Genomic DNA, 14720 nt, shown 5'->3' on the forward strand with positions numbered 1-14720 from the left:
CGGTCCCTTCGTGACAATGGTGCCCTTCCTAAATTCCTTTCTCTGCGTTCTGAAGGGGTGATTGAAGGGTAGAAAACATCTATGGCAATCAAAGTAACATAACTTGCCACCAGCACTAAGACGAAAACAATTTGTATCTTTAGCACAATAAGGACACGTCAATCTACCATGCACGCTCCATCCAGAGAAAATATCATACGCCATAAAATCATGAACCGAGAACAGATATGCAACACGAAGATTGAATTTCTGCTTCTTGAAGCAATCATAGGCTTCCACACCTTGCTATAGCTTCTTTAACTCTTCAATCAGTGGTTGAAGCATCACATTGAGGCGTACGCCAGGATGCTCAGGCCCAGGTATAACAAGACATAGGAACATAAACTCATATTTCATGCAAAGAGCAGGTGGAAGGTTGTACGGTATGGCAATGGCAGGCCAACATGAATACGACGCAGCAGTCATATTGAACGGCGTGAAACCATCGGTTGCCAAGCCGATACGAACGTTTCTTGCATCGCTGGCAAAATCTGGATCAAATTTGTCAAGAGCCTTCCATGCATCACCATCTGACGGGTGCACCATTAACCCATCTTGTCTGTCCGTACAATCTTTATGCCACCTCATGTGCATAGCGATCTTCCTCGAGAGAAACAAACGTTTCACTCTAGGAGTGAGAGGCATGTACCGAAGCTGTTTATGTGCAACCTTTGTCACCACCTTCTCCCCATCTTCATTTACAAGCTCCACGTACCTTGACTTCCCACATTTTAAGCATTTTTGTTCTCTGCCATGTTCCTTCCAAAAAAGCATACAGTTGTCTTGGCAAACATCAATCTTCTCATACTCCATACCAAGACCTTCAAGCAATTTTTTGGACTGGTACATGTCTTTGGGCATCTTGTGACCCGTAGGAAGAACCTCGCTAATCAAATCCACAAGCTCCTTGTAACAATTAATTGAAAATGCAAATTTTGACTTGATTGACATCAGTCGGGTCACGAATTCGAGGACGGTCACGTCAGTGTGCCCGTGAAGAGGCTCTTCTGACGCTTTGAGTAGGTCGAAGAACTTCTGAACCTCCGGTGTAGGTGAATCATGATGATCTGGTGCCAGTTCAGGCTGCAGATCCTCAAGCATCTAGTCCATCCTATCAACATCATCTTCACCGTCATCAACTTCTACTTATGCTGCTCGTTCAGCATCTTCACCGTGGAGATACCAGACCTTATAGCCTGGCACGAAACCATGCAAGCATAGGTGTAGTGTGACCTGCCTCTTGGTGTGGCTCGTCATATTTCTACATTTATTGCATGGACAACTAATATTATCTATTTGTGACAAAGCAGCTGCTTGGTCCAGAAATATTTGCGTCTTGGCAAACCATTCACTAGTGTGACACCCACCTTTCTTGAAACCTTCATACATTCAATCACGTCTATCACCCATTATTGCGGCTGTGTACGAGTAAAGAGTGTGTGTGAGACAATCACGTTTCTACACGTCACACATATATATACATACATATATACATCTATAGGTAAGTAGTAAAACTATATATATATATACATAAATAATTATATATACACATAAATAACATCAAATTAATCAATATCGAAACCTTCATACATCCTAATATTATAAGTTAAATCTAATCAATAAATAACATCAAATTTAACAATTCAATAGTATAAGTTAAATCTACTATAAGAATACAATTAATAATTACCTAACATGAAGCCACACATGTGATATTAAATTAACTATAATCACACTCTAATCACATGTGTTATTAAATTAATACTAATCACATGAAAGTTAACTCCCGTCGGCCATAAAAACCGACGAAAATAAACATGTACACACATAATTAACATTCACAATCCAATACATTAACATGTACACACATAATTAACTCACGTGGGTGTCGTAGTTGGTTCGAAGATGCGGTCGGGGGCGGAGGCGGCGCTTGGGCGCGGCGGCGGCGCTCGAGGAGGCAGCGACGACGCTCCGAGAGGCGGCGGCGGCGGCGTTTGTGAGCGCGATGGGAGGCCCGGCAGCGATGTGGGCGGTGTGGGGCACGGCGGAGACGAGCGAGGGCGGGCACGGCGGCGACGGGCGGCCGGGCTCGCGGCGGTGGGGCGCCTGGGCGCGCGGCGCCGCGAGCGGACGGGCGGCGCCGGGGCGGCTGGGTGCGCGACGTGGACGGTCGGGCTCGGCCGGGAAGGCACGCCGGCGGGGAGGAGCGACGGCGCGGCGGCGGTTAGAGGCGGCGGCGAATAGGGTAGGAGGCGGCGGCGGCTAGGAAGGAAAGACAGAGAAATGAGCCCGCGCGGGTGAACCCGCGCTCATAAAAGCCTAATCCCTGTCGGCCTGCGCTCTGGCCGACGGGAGTTAAGTAATCCCCGTCGGCCTATGTTCTGGCTGACGGGAGTTAAGTTAACTCCCGTCGGCCTACTCTCTGGCCGACGGGCGTTAAGTTATTCACGTCGGCTGCTCTGTAGCCGACGGGAGTTACGTTAACCCCGTCGGCTTTTTCCCTCGCCGACGGGAATTATCCTGGCCGACGGGAATCATTAGGATTCCTGTATTGGTAGCACTGTTTTCCCGGGTGGTTCTCCATGTTCTAATTAACATAATGATCTTAACATGAACAATAAATAACAACTGATAACAAAAGTATAATCATGAATAGTGTAATCTTTATACCCAAAACCACATAAAGCAATAGCAGGTACTACCCAAAAAGTTTAGTGGAGTCAAGGTATAAAGATAATCAAACTAGGGTAACCTGTTGAGTCCCATCAAAATTAACCTATGCAGATCATGATTAATCAGAACATGACTAGGTAAAAAGAAGTGATCAAGGGCACAACTAGCCTGAGACTTGAGATTCCAGGTACCAACTTGCTCTTCAGGTGACTCGTGAGTCACGCTAGTCGTAGCAATACAAACAGACATGGTATAGGCAAAATGAACATTACACCAAACATAAGAATAAACTGCATAATAATAGTCTACGCGTTGCTACGAGATTGATGGTTCGAGAATCGCTAAATTCGGAGTTACGATTAAGAAGTTACGGTTTTCCGAAGATCCACGTGGTTAAGTATAGAATAGACTAAGTGCAATATTTTAACCTATATTCATGACAAAACAAAATTACCAGATGATAATAAATATTATTGTAAGACTAATGCAACTGGAATGGATCAAAACGGAGTTACAGTTATTGAATTATGAATTTCTGGAGTTATTGGGTATAGATTAATTCCGATGAATAATTTTAATTTATGTTTCATTGCTAAACAGAGGTACTAAGTGGTAGACAATATTAAAACAAAATTAATGTCTCTGGAATGAATTAATTTAGAGCTAAAATGAATTTAATATGAATTATATAAGTCTCGGGATTTATTTTTGAATTAAAAATCTATTTCTAAAATTAATTTTCTATTTTCCCTATTTTATGGACTGGGCGTCAAAAATAGAGAAGCATGGGGGTCACAGTGTAAAATTCCTAAGACTCAGTGAACAGCCGCATAGGACGGCGGGTTGAATAGCTAAAAGCATAGGGTCTCTTCTACAAAATGCGCAGGCCGAAAGGGTATCGGGGAATCCTATCCGCCCGATTATCCATCTATGGCCCCGATTAGATCAACTCTTTTAGGTGAACCGGTATGCACAGATTTAATCCCGCGCGCCCAATTCGATCGGACGGATCATATCAAATCTGAACCTATTCTAATCCTAGTCGCTGGCTAGAGAATCAACGGCAACCATGCCATCATTTCCCAGATCCAATCCCAGGTCTTCGGCTGGGGATCCCACAGCCACAACCACATCTCCCTCTCTTGCTAGCAAACCTGGTGGCGCCGCCCACCACCCGCGACGGTGAAACCCCGGCGACCCGCCACCACTAGGTGCTAACGCCCCATAGGCTACACAGATTGGTGCTAAGCACAGCGAACGCCAATTCGAATGCAATAGGGGAAACCTTACCGACTATTAAGCCTACGAGGATGGCTGCCCACGCGATACGGCGGGCTCATGGCAAAACTCCATCACCGGCGACGAATTCCCGACCACACTCTGATCCTATGTGCTACCGATCTTCCCCAATGGATTTGTAATGGTCCAGTGATTCCACAGAGCCACCAATCGAAGCTCCCGTGATGCCCTTTCGCGAGGATGTGGTCGGCGGCGGTCGGGGCTCCCTGTGCTATGCTCTCACCGAGATCGGGTTCCCAGCAATGGGGAAAAGGGATGGGGAACCCGCGATTGTTTTATAGGGCTAGGGCAAGTCCGCCGAGGATATTAGGGTGACGCGGATTCCACGGCGAGTCCGTTGAGAGGCTTGCGCGCGGCACTTGCAACAACCTGGCGAGGATCACGGGAGGGAGACGATCCCGCCAACTCGGCCCCGCCTGTCAGCGTTACCGAGCGCACGCGTAGAGACCGACATAGGTGGCCCACCTGTCGGCGCCATGCAACAGAATTAGGTCAAGGGCGCGAGAGATGGGCCAAGCGGCTGAGGCCGAGCTGGGCCAAATACCAGGTCTCCTGCCCATTTTAGGTAGTTTTCCCCTTTTCATTTTTTTCTATTTTTGTTTTAAGATTCTTAATTCAAACCAAAATTCCAAATCTAAATTCAAATTTCAGATTCAAAAATGCACAATCAAAATAGAAATTCTAGCATGCAAATGCAAAATATATTTGTTTACTTATATACTTATTATTACTTCTCTTTAATTAAACGTTCCAAATCATATAATAAAGATAAGTTTACTTATTGTTTGTTTTAGGAAAAATATGATTAGTGGTCATCAATTCAAAAATGAATATTTGTTTCTTACTTACTTTGAGTGAAAGATATATATATATATATATTATATTTATTTACTCTTTGTTTACTCTGTTCCGATAAGTGCTTGTATGCATGAAATCTAATAAGTATGGGATTAAATTTTAAGCTAACTAAAATTAATACCTATTACCTTACTTATTTAGGGGAGAATAATATTTTCTGTTTTACCGAGAGTCACTTAATCTTGAATATATTTTTATTTAAGAGCATTCTTTAAATTTCATGTGAATAATAACTTATCCTACTAGAGTGAAGATGTTTTTATCTTATGTTTACTCAATTCCTTAGTATTACTTCCTATAAAGACATAGAAGAAATAAATGAACTCATAACTTATTTCTAGGGTTTACAAATCCTACCCCCTTAACAAAAATCTCGTCCTCGAGATTTGTAAGAAAAGGGATACAAAAGGATTGGTTTGTAGTTCAACTTTTAGTCTATAGTTGGTTCAAAAAAATCTAGAGTCTCATTTTTTTAGTCAATGGTAGGTGATTAGGGGAGCATAGTTATCCAATTACTTATTATGTGGGATAAAAGATGGATAGGTTAGGGCATGAATAGCTAGAGGTGAAAAAGTTTGTGGTGAGGAAGAACTCTGTGTTGGGTGGTAATGCATCTGAAGGTTGAGTCTGACTTCTCTCCTTCCTTAACGAGGTTGATCTTCTTTGGCCTTCACCCTTAGAGTTGTCATCCGTGTTAAGGACATATGGTTAAGATAGTTGTTGGTGCTTGGGATGGGTAGGTCCAACAAGGTTTACTTTGCTTTTGGGATAAATGGGTTGGGCAACCTATAACATAGGCTAGGTTGTGGTGGTTCCACAGACGAGTTGATCCAAGACACAATTTAGGTTTAGCACCCATTTATAGGAATATGATCTAATCTATGTTACCAGTATTAACTAACTTGTTTAAGTAACTTACATTAGATTAGCTCAACTTAAGGTTAGACTTCGTTAGGTTAAATTAACCTGTCACATTAGATCAAATCTAGGTATGACTAGCTTTGACTAGATAAGACCTCATTATTTTGGATTGGATCCTGGTCGTTGCACTATAATGAGATAAGCAAAGTGGTTGGAATAGGTATGCTTATTAGGACAAGATGAATAGAATCTTTTGAGATTAGTTAGATCTATTAAGATGAGATAAAATCTTTTTAAGATAAGATGAATCTATTAAGATAAGAGAGAATCTTTTAAGATAAGATGAATTGGTTAGAATGGGATCTTTTAGGATAAGATAAATCTCTTAAGCTAGATATATTCCAATGGGGATAATTTAGGTTGTCTAGTTATTTTATAAATATATTTTTTTTACACCTATGTGTATATGCAAATGCAATTGTGGACATTACTCCACAACTCATCACACTCAATCAAAGATCCAAATCAGACAAGTATCATAAGAACAAACATTCAAACATACAAATATTTCCAAAAATAGTTTTGATTTTGTTCCTAAGGGTAGGTCTCCTATTCCTAAAGGTCACTTTAGGCACAGGATTTCAAAGTGTGAAATCCACTTTTTTCTTTAGAGGTGAAAAGGTAAGAGTAATCAGAGTAAAGCAGCAATGAATGAGAAAAGATTACGAAAAATTTAGAAAGAATCAGAGTAACAAAGATAAGTATGTAAGGGTTATCCAGTTCTATCTAGGTTTCGTCCTACAGTCAACATTCCTCTGATACCACTTCTGTCACACCCGGGTTTCGGGGCACCAAGACCCGGGCACGAACATAATCACCAGGTGTGCTGGGACCAAGTCTCACACATATGATGAATCATGGCACAGGATCGAATGTCACATGTTTACTATATAATGGGAGTTCTATACAAAATAAATAAATAATTACATCAAAAGGAGACAACGGTCCAGCAACCCAAAGTTGACTGGGAGACGATGACCTAGACCTCTCACGAACTCGTCACAGCATCCTCCATGCGCCTCATCCTGCGGTACCTGTTCTTGACCTGTGGGGGTGTGAGACAGCAAGAGTGAGCTCACATACGTTCATTGCTCAACAAGTTGTGGGGAATGATGTGCATGAACTCGCCAAAGGTGGGAGCTCACTTGAAGTGTAAGGCTTACCAAAGAGGATGGTTAGAGCTGAGCATTGCTTTTAAAGTTGGTCAAAATTTTATTAGCAGTTACTAAGTAGAAGTAAATACCAACCCAATTAAATAGTAGAACAACAGTAACAACATCACCTCCAATGCAATGCATATGACAAATTGAATTTAGTTCCATAAATTAATCATGTGAGTGTCCGAGCTGCTCATGACCGTGAGCATGGCTAGTATACCAGTTTTACACTCTGCAGAGGTTGCGCATATTTACCCACAAGTCATGTTACTCATCTGCCAAGAGACGGCCAATCCCATATATCTCTACCGAGGAGGCGAGGCAGGGTAACACTACGAGGCCTTTACAAAGTTCCACTAGCTTCAGAAAACCCGCTACAGTTTATATGAAGTTGTGCAGGAGTCCCTCGACTGACCGCCATCGCAGCAAAATCAACCAAGGACCTCCCTACACTGACCACTCTCCTACTGCCCTTGCTTCTTTCGGGTAAGGTAATCATCCACTAGCTTTCCTAGTTAATCAGCCAAGGGCATCCATAAACCCTTGTGGTAGCACTGTTTTCCCGGGTGGTTCTCCATGTTCCAATTAACATAATGATCTTAACATGAACAATAAATAACAACTGATAACAAAAGTATAATCATGAATAGTGTAATCTTTATACCCAAAACCACATAAAGCAATAGCAGGTACTACCCAAAAAGTTTAGTGGAGTCAAGGTATAAAGATAATCAAACTAGGGTAACCTGTTGGGTCCCATCAAAATTAACCTATGCAGATCATGATTAATCAGAACATGACTAGGTAAAAAGAAGTGATCAAGGGCACAACTTGCCTGGGACTTGAGATTCCAGGTACCAACTTGCTCTTCAGGTGACTCGTGACTCACGCTAGTCGTAGCAGTACAAACAGACATGGTATAGGCAAAATTAACATTACACCAAATATAAGAATAAACTGCATAATAATAGTCTACGTGTTGCTACGAGATCGATGGTTCGAGAATCGCTAAATTCGGAGTTACGATTAAGAAGTTACGGTTTTCCGAAGATCCACGTGGTTAAGTATAGAATAGACTAAGTGCAATATTTTAACCTATATTTCATGACAAAACAAAATTACCAGATGATAATAAATATTATTGTAAGACTAATGCAACTGGAATGGATCAAAACGGAGTTACAGTTATTGAATTATGAATTTCTGGAGTTATTGGGTATAGATTAATTCCGATGAATAATTTTAATTCATGTTTCATTGCTAAACAGAGGTACTAAGTGGTAGACAATATTAAAACAAAATTAATGTCCCTGGAATAAATTAATTTAGAGCTAAAATGAATTTAATATGAATTATATAAGTCTCGGGATTTATTTTTGAATAAAAATCTATTTCTAATATTAATTTCCTATTTTCCCTATTTTCTAGACTAGGCGTCAAAAATAGAGAAGCACGGGGGTCACGGTGTAAAATTCCTAAGACTCGGTGAACAGCCGCATAGGACGGCGGGTTGAGTAGCTAAAAGCATAGGGTCTCTTCTGCAAAATGCGAGGCCGAAAGGGTATCGGGGAATCCTATCCGCCCAGTTATCCATCTATGGCCCCGATTAGATCAACTGTTTTAGGTGAACCAGTATGCACAGATTTAATCCCGCGCGCCCAATTCGATCGGACGGATCATATCAAATCTGAACCTATTCTAATCCTAGTTGTTGGCTAGAGAATCAACGGCAACCATGCCATCATTTCCCAGATCCAATCCCAGGCGTCGGCTGGGGATCCCACGGCCACAACCACATCTCCCTCTCTTGCTAGCAAACCTGGTGGCGCCACCCACCACCCGCGACGGCGAAACCCCGGCGACCCGCCACCACTAGGTGCTAACGCCCCATAGGCTACACAGATTGGTGCTAAGCACAGCGAACGCCAATTCGAATGCAATAGGGGAAACCTTACCGACTATTAAGCCTGCGAGGATGGCTGCCCACGCGATACGGCGGGCTCACGGCAAAACTCCATCACCGGCGACGAATTCCCGATCACACTCTGATCCTATGCGCTACCGATCTCCCCCAATGGATTTGTAATGGTCCAGCGATTCCACAGAGCCACCAATCGAAGCTCCCGTGATGCCCTTTCGCGAGGATGTGGTCGGCGGCGGTCGGGGCTCCCTGTGTTATGCTCTCACCGAGATCGGGTTCCCAGCAATGGGGAAAAGGGATGGGGAACCCGCGATTGTTTTATAGGGCTAGGGCAAGTCCGCCGAGGATATTAGGGTGACGCGGATTCCACGGCGAGTCTGTTGAGAGGCTTGCGCGCGGCACTTGCAACAACCTAGCGAGGATCACGGGAGGTAGACGATCCTGCCAACTCGGCCCCGGCTATCAGCGTTACCGAGCGCACGCGTGGAGACCGACACAGGTGGCCCACCTGTCGGCGCCATGCAACAGAATTAGGTCAAGGGCGCGCGAGATGGGCCGAGCGGCTGAGGCCGAGCTGGGACAAATACCAGGTCTCCTGCCCATTTTAGGTAGTTTTGCCCTTTTCATTTTTTTGTATTTTTGTTTTAAGATTCTTAATTCAAACCAAAATTTCAAATCTAAATTCAAATTTCAGATTCAAAAAGGCACAATCAAAATAGAAATTCTAGCATGCAAATGCAAAATATATTTGTTTACTTATTTACTTATTATTACTTCTCTTTAATTAAACGTTCCAAATCATATAATAAAGATAAGTTTACTTATTGTTTGTTTTAGGAAAAATATGATTAGTGGTCATCAATTCAAAAATGAATATTTGTTTCTTACTTACTTTGAGTGAAAGATATATATATATATTATATTTATTTACTCTTTGTTTACTCTGTTCCGATAAGTGCTTGTATGCATGAAATCTAATAAGTATGGGATTAAATTTTAAGCTAACTAAAATTAATACCTATTACCTTACTTATTTAGGGGAGAATAATATTTTCTCTTTTACCGAGAGTCACTTAATCTTGAATATATTTTTATTTAAGAGCATTCTTTAAATTTCATGTGAATAATAACTTATCCTACTAGAGTGAAGATGTTTTTATCTTATATTTACTCAATTCCTTAGTATTACTTCCTATAAAAGATATAGAAGAAATAAATGAACTCATAACTTATTTCTAGGGTTTACACGCACGGGACTGTCCGGTGCGCCACTCGACAGAAGGCAAGGATGGCCTTCCTTGTTGGCCTCCAACGGCTCCTAGGTGCCTTGGGGCTATAAAAGGGACCCCTAGGCGCATGGAGGAGACACACAAGCATTCACTAAGCCTCCTAAGGCATTCAGACTCTGTTCCCGCGCATTCGTTTCATCGTGTTAGTGATTTGAGCTCTATTCGAGTCGAGGACTCCATGTGTTGTCATTTGAGCTCAAGTCTTCTCTTGTGTGCGTGGGTGTGCTGCAATTTGTGTCTTGTGTGTGTTGCTCATCCCAACCTTACTCCATGTTTTCATTGTAATCTTTGTTGTAAGGGCGAAAGACTCCAATCTTGTGGAGATTCCTCGCAAACGGGAATAATCATCGAAAGGAAAACCGTGGTATTCAAGTCGATCATCGGATCACTTGAAAGGGGTTGAGTGCAACCCTCGTCCATTGGGACGTCACAACGTGGAAGTAGGCAAGTGTTACTTGGCCGAACCACGGGATAAAAATCGTGCGTCTCTTGTGTGCTTTCTCTTTGACTGTCTGTGTTCACAAGAACTCGCTTCAAGCTACTTAGTCGTTCTAACTTTCATAACTAAGTTTGTGGCTATTAGTGTTGAATTTTACAGGTTCACCTATTCACCCCCCTAGGTGCTCTCAATTGGTATCAGAGTCGTTCTCTTCACGTAAGGGACTAATCGCCCGAAGAGATGGATCCTAAGGGAAAGGGGAAGGTGGTCAACGACAAGGAGGAGTCCATCTTCAACGAGCAAAGAGATGACAAGCCCACTGACTCTGGCTCGAGTCACAAGAAGAAGGACGGGAAGAAGAAGAGGCGCATCAAGAAGATCGTCTACTACGACAGTGATGAATCTTCTTCTTCACCAAGAGACGATGACGATTATTCGTCAAAGAAAAAGACGGTTAATCAAAATTACTTTTTGACTATTCTCGCATGCCGTACAATTCGAATGCACATTTACTTTCTATTCCACTAGGAAAACTGCCACACTTTGATGGAGAGGACTACTCATTTTGGAGTCATAAAATGTGTAGTCATCTATTTTCTCTCCATCCTAGCATTTGGGAAATAGTAGAAAATGGAATGCATTTCGATAGTACGGATAGCCCTGTGATGATAAATGAACAAATTCATAAGAATGCACAAGCTACCACTGTTTTGCTAGCATCTTTGTGCAGGGATGAATACAACAAGGTGAGCGGCTTAGACAACGCCAAGCAAATCTGGGACACCCTCAAGATATCTCATGAGGGAAACGACGCCACCATGATCACCAAAATGGAGTTGGTGGAAGGCGAGCTGGGGAGATTTGCGATGATCAGGGGAGAGGAGCCAACACAAACCTACAACAGGCTCAAGACCCTGGTCAACAAAATATGAAGCTACGGAAGCACAAGATGGACGGATCATGATGTCGTCCGACTCATGCTAAGGTCATTTACTGTAATTGACCCCCATCTTGTCAACCTCATTCGTGAAAACCCCAGGTACACCAAGATGATGCCCGAGGAGATCCTCGGAAAATTCGTGAGCGGGCGCATGATGGTAAAAGAGGCACGATATGTGGATGACGCCTTGAACGGTCCACTACCCATCTACGAGCCGCAGCCCGTTGCTCTCAAAGCAACAAGCAGCAAGGAGGCGCTACCAAGCAAGGTAGCACAAGTTGAGGTTGTCGGGCTTAACAAAAATGAGATGGCCCTAATCATCAAGCGTTTCAAGATCGCACTAAAAGGACGCAAGGAGTACCCCAACAAGAATAAAATAAGGGGAAACTGCTCCTGCTTCAAATGCGGTAGGACTGGTCACTTTATAGCAAATTGTCCCGATAATGATAGTGACCAGGGACAAGAAAAGAGCGGGAAGAAGGAGAATAAAAAGAGCTACAGGAAGGCAAAGGGCGAGGCACACCTCGGAAAGGAATGGGGCTCGGAATGCTCTTCTTCCGACTCCGACGACGAAGGACTCGCTGCCTCGGCCTTCAACAAGTCTTCTCTCTTCCCCAACGAACGCCACACTTGCCTCATGGCCAAGGAGAATAAGGTAAGTGTTCGAGATACCTCTAAGTTTACTACTTCTAGTGATGATGATTCTAGTGATGATGAAGTAGATTATACTGATCTATTTAAGGGTTTAGATAGAGCTAAGGTAGATAAAATTAATGAGCTAATTGATGCTCTAAATGAAAAAGATAGATTGCTAGAGAAGCAAGAGGACATTTTATATGAAGAACATGACAAATTTATTAGTGTACAAAAATCTCTTGCTTTAGAAACTAAAAGAAATGAAATGTTATCTTCTCAGTTATCTGCTTGCCATGAATCTATCTCTAGTTTAAAGATTTTGAATGATGATTTAAATGCTAAGCTATAAGAAGCTAATAAATCTAGTTCATGTGTAGAGCATGTTGTAATTTGCAATAGATGTAAGGATCTTGATGTTGATGCCTGTGATAAACATCTTAATTGTATTGCTAAATTAAATAATGAGGTGGCAAGTCTTAATGCTCAACTTAAGACTTGCAAAATTGATTTTGATAAATTAAAATTGCTAGGGATGCCTACACTATTGGTAGACACCCCTCTATTAAGGATGGACATGGTTTTCGAAAGGAAACCAAGAACTTAACAAGCCAAAAGGCTCCCGTTCTCAACAAGGAGAAATGGAAGGCTCCTATGGCTAGTAGTTCTCAAAAGTGTCATGCCTACATTTATGATAGAAAATTTTCTAGGAATGCTCATTATAATAGGTGTTATGATCATGTTGCTTATAATGATTCACATGCTATGGTTGCCTCTAGCTTTACTTTTGTGCATGGAAGAAGTAGGCCTAGGAAAAGTAATGTTGTGCCTCATGTGCCTAGGAGAATGTGCAATGAAGCTTCTACCATTTACCATGCTTGCAATACTTCATTTACGCTTTTATGTAAGAATGAAAAAGTAGTTGCTAGAAAGTTGGGATCCAAATGCAAGGGGGACAAGACTTGTATTTGGGTTCCAAAGGCTATTGTGACTAACCTTGTAGCACCCAACAAGAGTTGGGTACCCAAAACCCAAGCTTAATTTGCCTTGCAGGTTTATGCATCCGGGGGATCTAGCTAGATAATCGACAGCGGATGCACAAACCACATGACGGGGGAGAAGAAGATGTTCACCTCCTACGTCAAGAACAAGGATTCCCATGATACGATTATTTTTGGAGATGGGAACCAAGGCAAGGTCAAAGGTTTTGGAAAGATAGCCATCACAAGCGAGCACTCTATTTCAAATGTATTTTAGTAGAGTCATTAGGATACAACCTCCTGTCTATAAGTCAATTGTGCCACATGGGCTACAATTGTTTGTTTACAAATGTTGATGTTTCTGTCTTTAGAAGGAGTGATGGTTCATTAGCGTTTAAGGGTGTATTAGACGGCAAACTCTACTTAGTTGATTTTTCAAAAGAGGAGGCCGATCTAGATGCATGCTTAATAGCTAAGACTAGTATGGGCTGGCTATGGCATCGCCGTCTAGCACATGTTGGGATGAAGAACCTTCATAAACTTCTAAAGGGAGAACATGTGTTAGGACTAACCAATGTATGTTTCGAAAAAGATAGACCTTGTGCAGCTTGTCAGGCAGGGAAACAGGTGGGAAGCACTCATCACAACAAGAATGTGATGACAACATCAAGACCACTGGAGCTTCTTCACATGGACCTCTTCGGACCCGTCGCCTACCTCGGCATTGGGGGAAGTAAGTATGGTCTAGTAATTGTTGATGATTTTTCCCGCTTCACTTGGATGTTCTTTTTGCTGGATAAATCAGAAACCCAAGGGACCCTAAAGCGCTTTCTAAGGAAGGCTCAAAACGAATTTGAGCTTAAGGTGAAAAAGATAAGAAGCGACAACGGGTCTGAATTCAAGAATCTGCAAGTGGAGGAGTATCTTGAGGAGGAAGGCGTCAAGCCCGAGTTCTCTGCTCCCTACACACCACAGCAAAACGGTGTGGTAGAGAGGAAGAATAGGACGCTTATTGACATGGCGAGGACGATGCTTGGAGAGTTCAAGACACCCGAGCGGTTTTGGTCGGAAGCTGTGAACACAGCCTGCCACGCCATAAACCGGCTATATCTGCATCGCCTCCTCAAGAAGACCTCCTACGAACTCCTTACCGGTAACAAACCCAATGTCTATTACTTTCGTGTATTTGGGAGCAAATGCTACATTTTGGTGAAGAAGGGTAGACATTCTAAATTTGCTCCCAAAGCTGTAGAAGAGTTTTTACTAGGATATGACTCGAATACAAAGGCGTATAGGGTCTTCAACAAATCATCGGGTTTGGTTGAAGTCTCTAGCGACATTGTATTTGATGAGACTAATGGCTCTCCAAGAGAGCAATTTGATCTTGATGACATAGATGAAGATGATGTTCCAACGACCGCAATGCGCACGATGGCGATTGGCGATGTGCGACCACAGGAACAACAGGAGCAAGATCAGCCTTCTTCCTCTACAATGGTGCATCCCCCAACTCAAGATGATGGACAGGTTCCTCAAGAACAAGTGCGTGATCAAGGGGGAGCACAAGAAGT

The sequence above is a fragment of the Zea mays genome, chromosome 3 (genome assembly GCF_902167145.1).
Source record: "Zea mays cultivar B73 chromosome 3, Zm-B73-REFERENCE-NAM-5.0, whole genome shotgun sequence".
Classification (NCBI taxonomy): Eukaryota; Viridiplantae; Streptophyta; class Magnoliopsida; order Poales; family Poaceae; genus Zea; species Zea mays.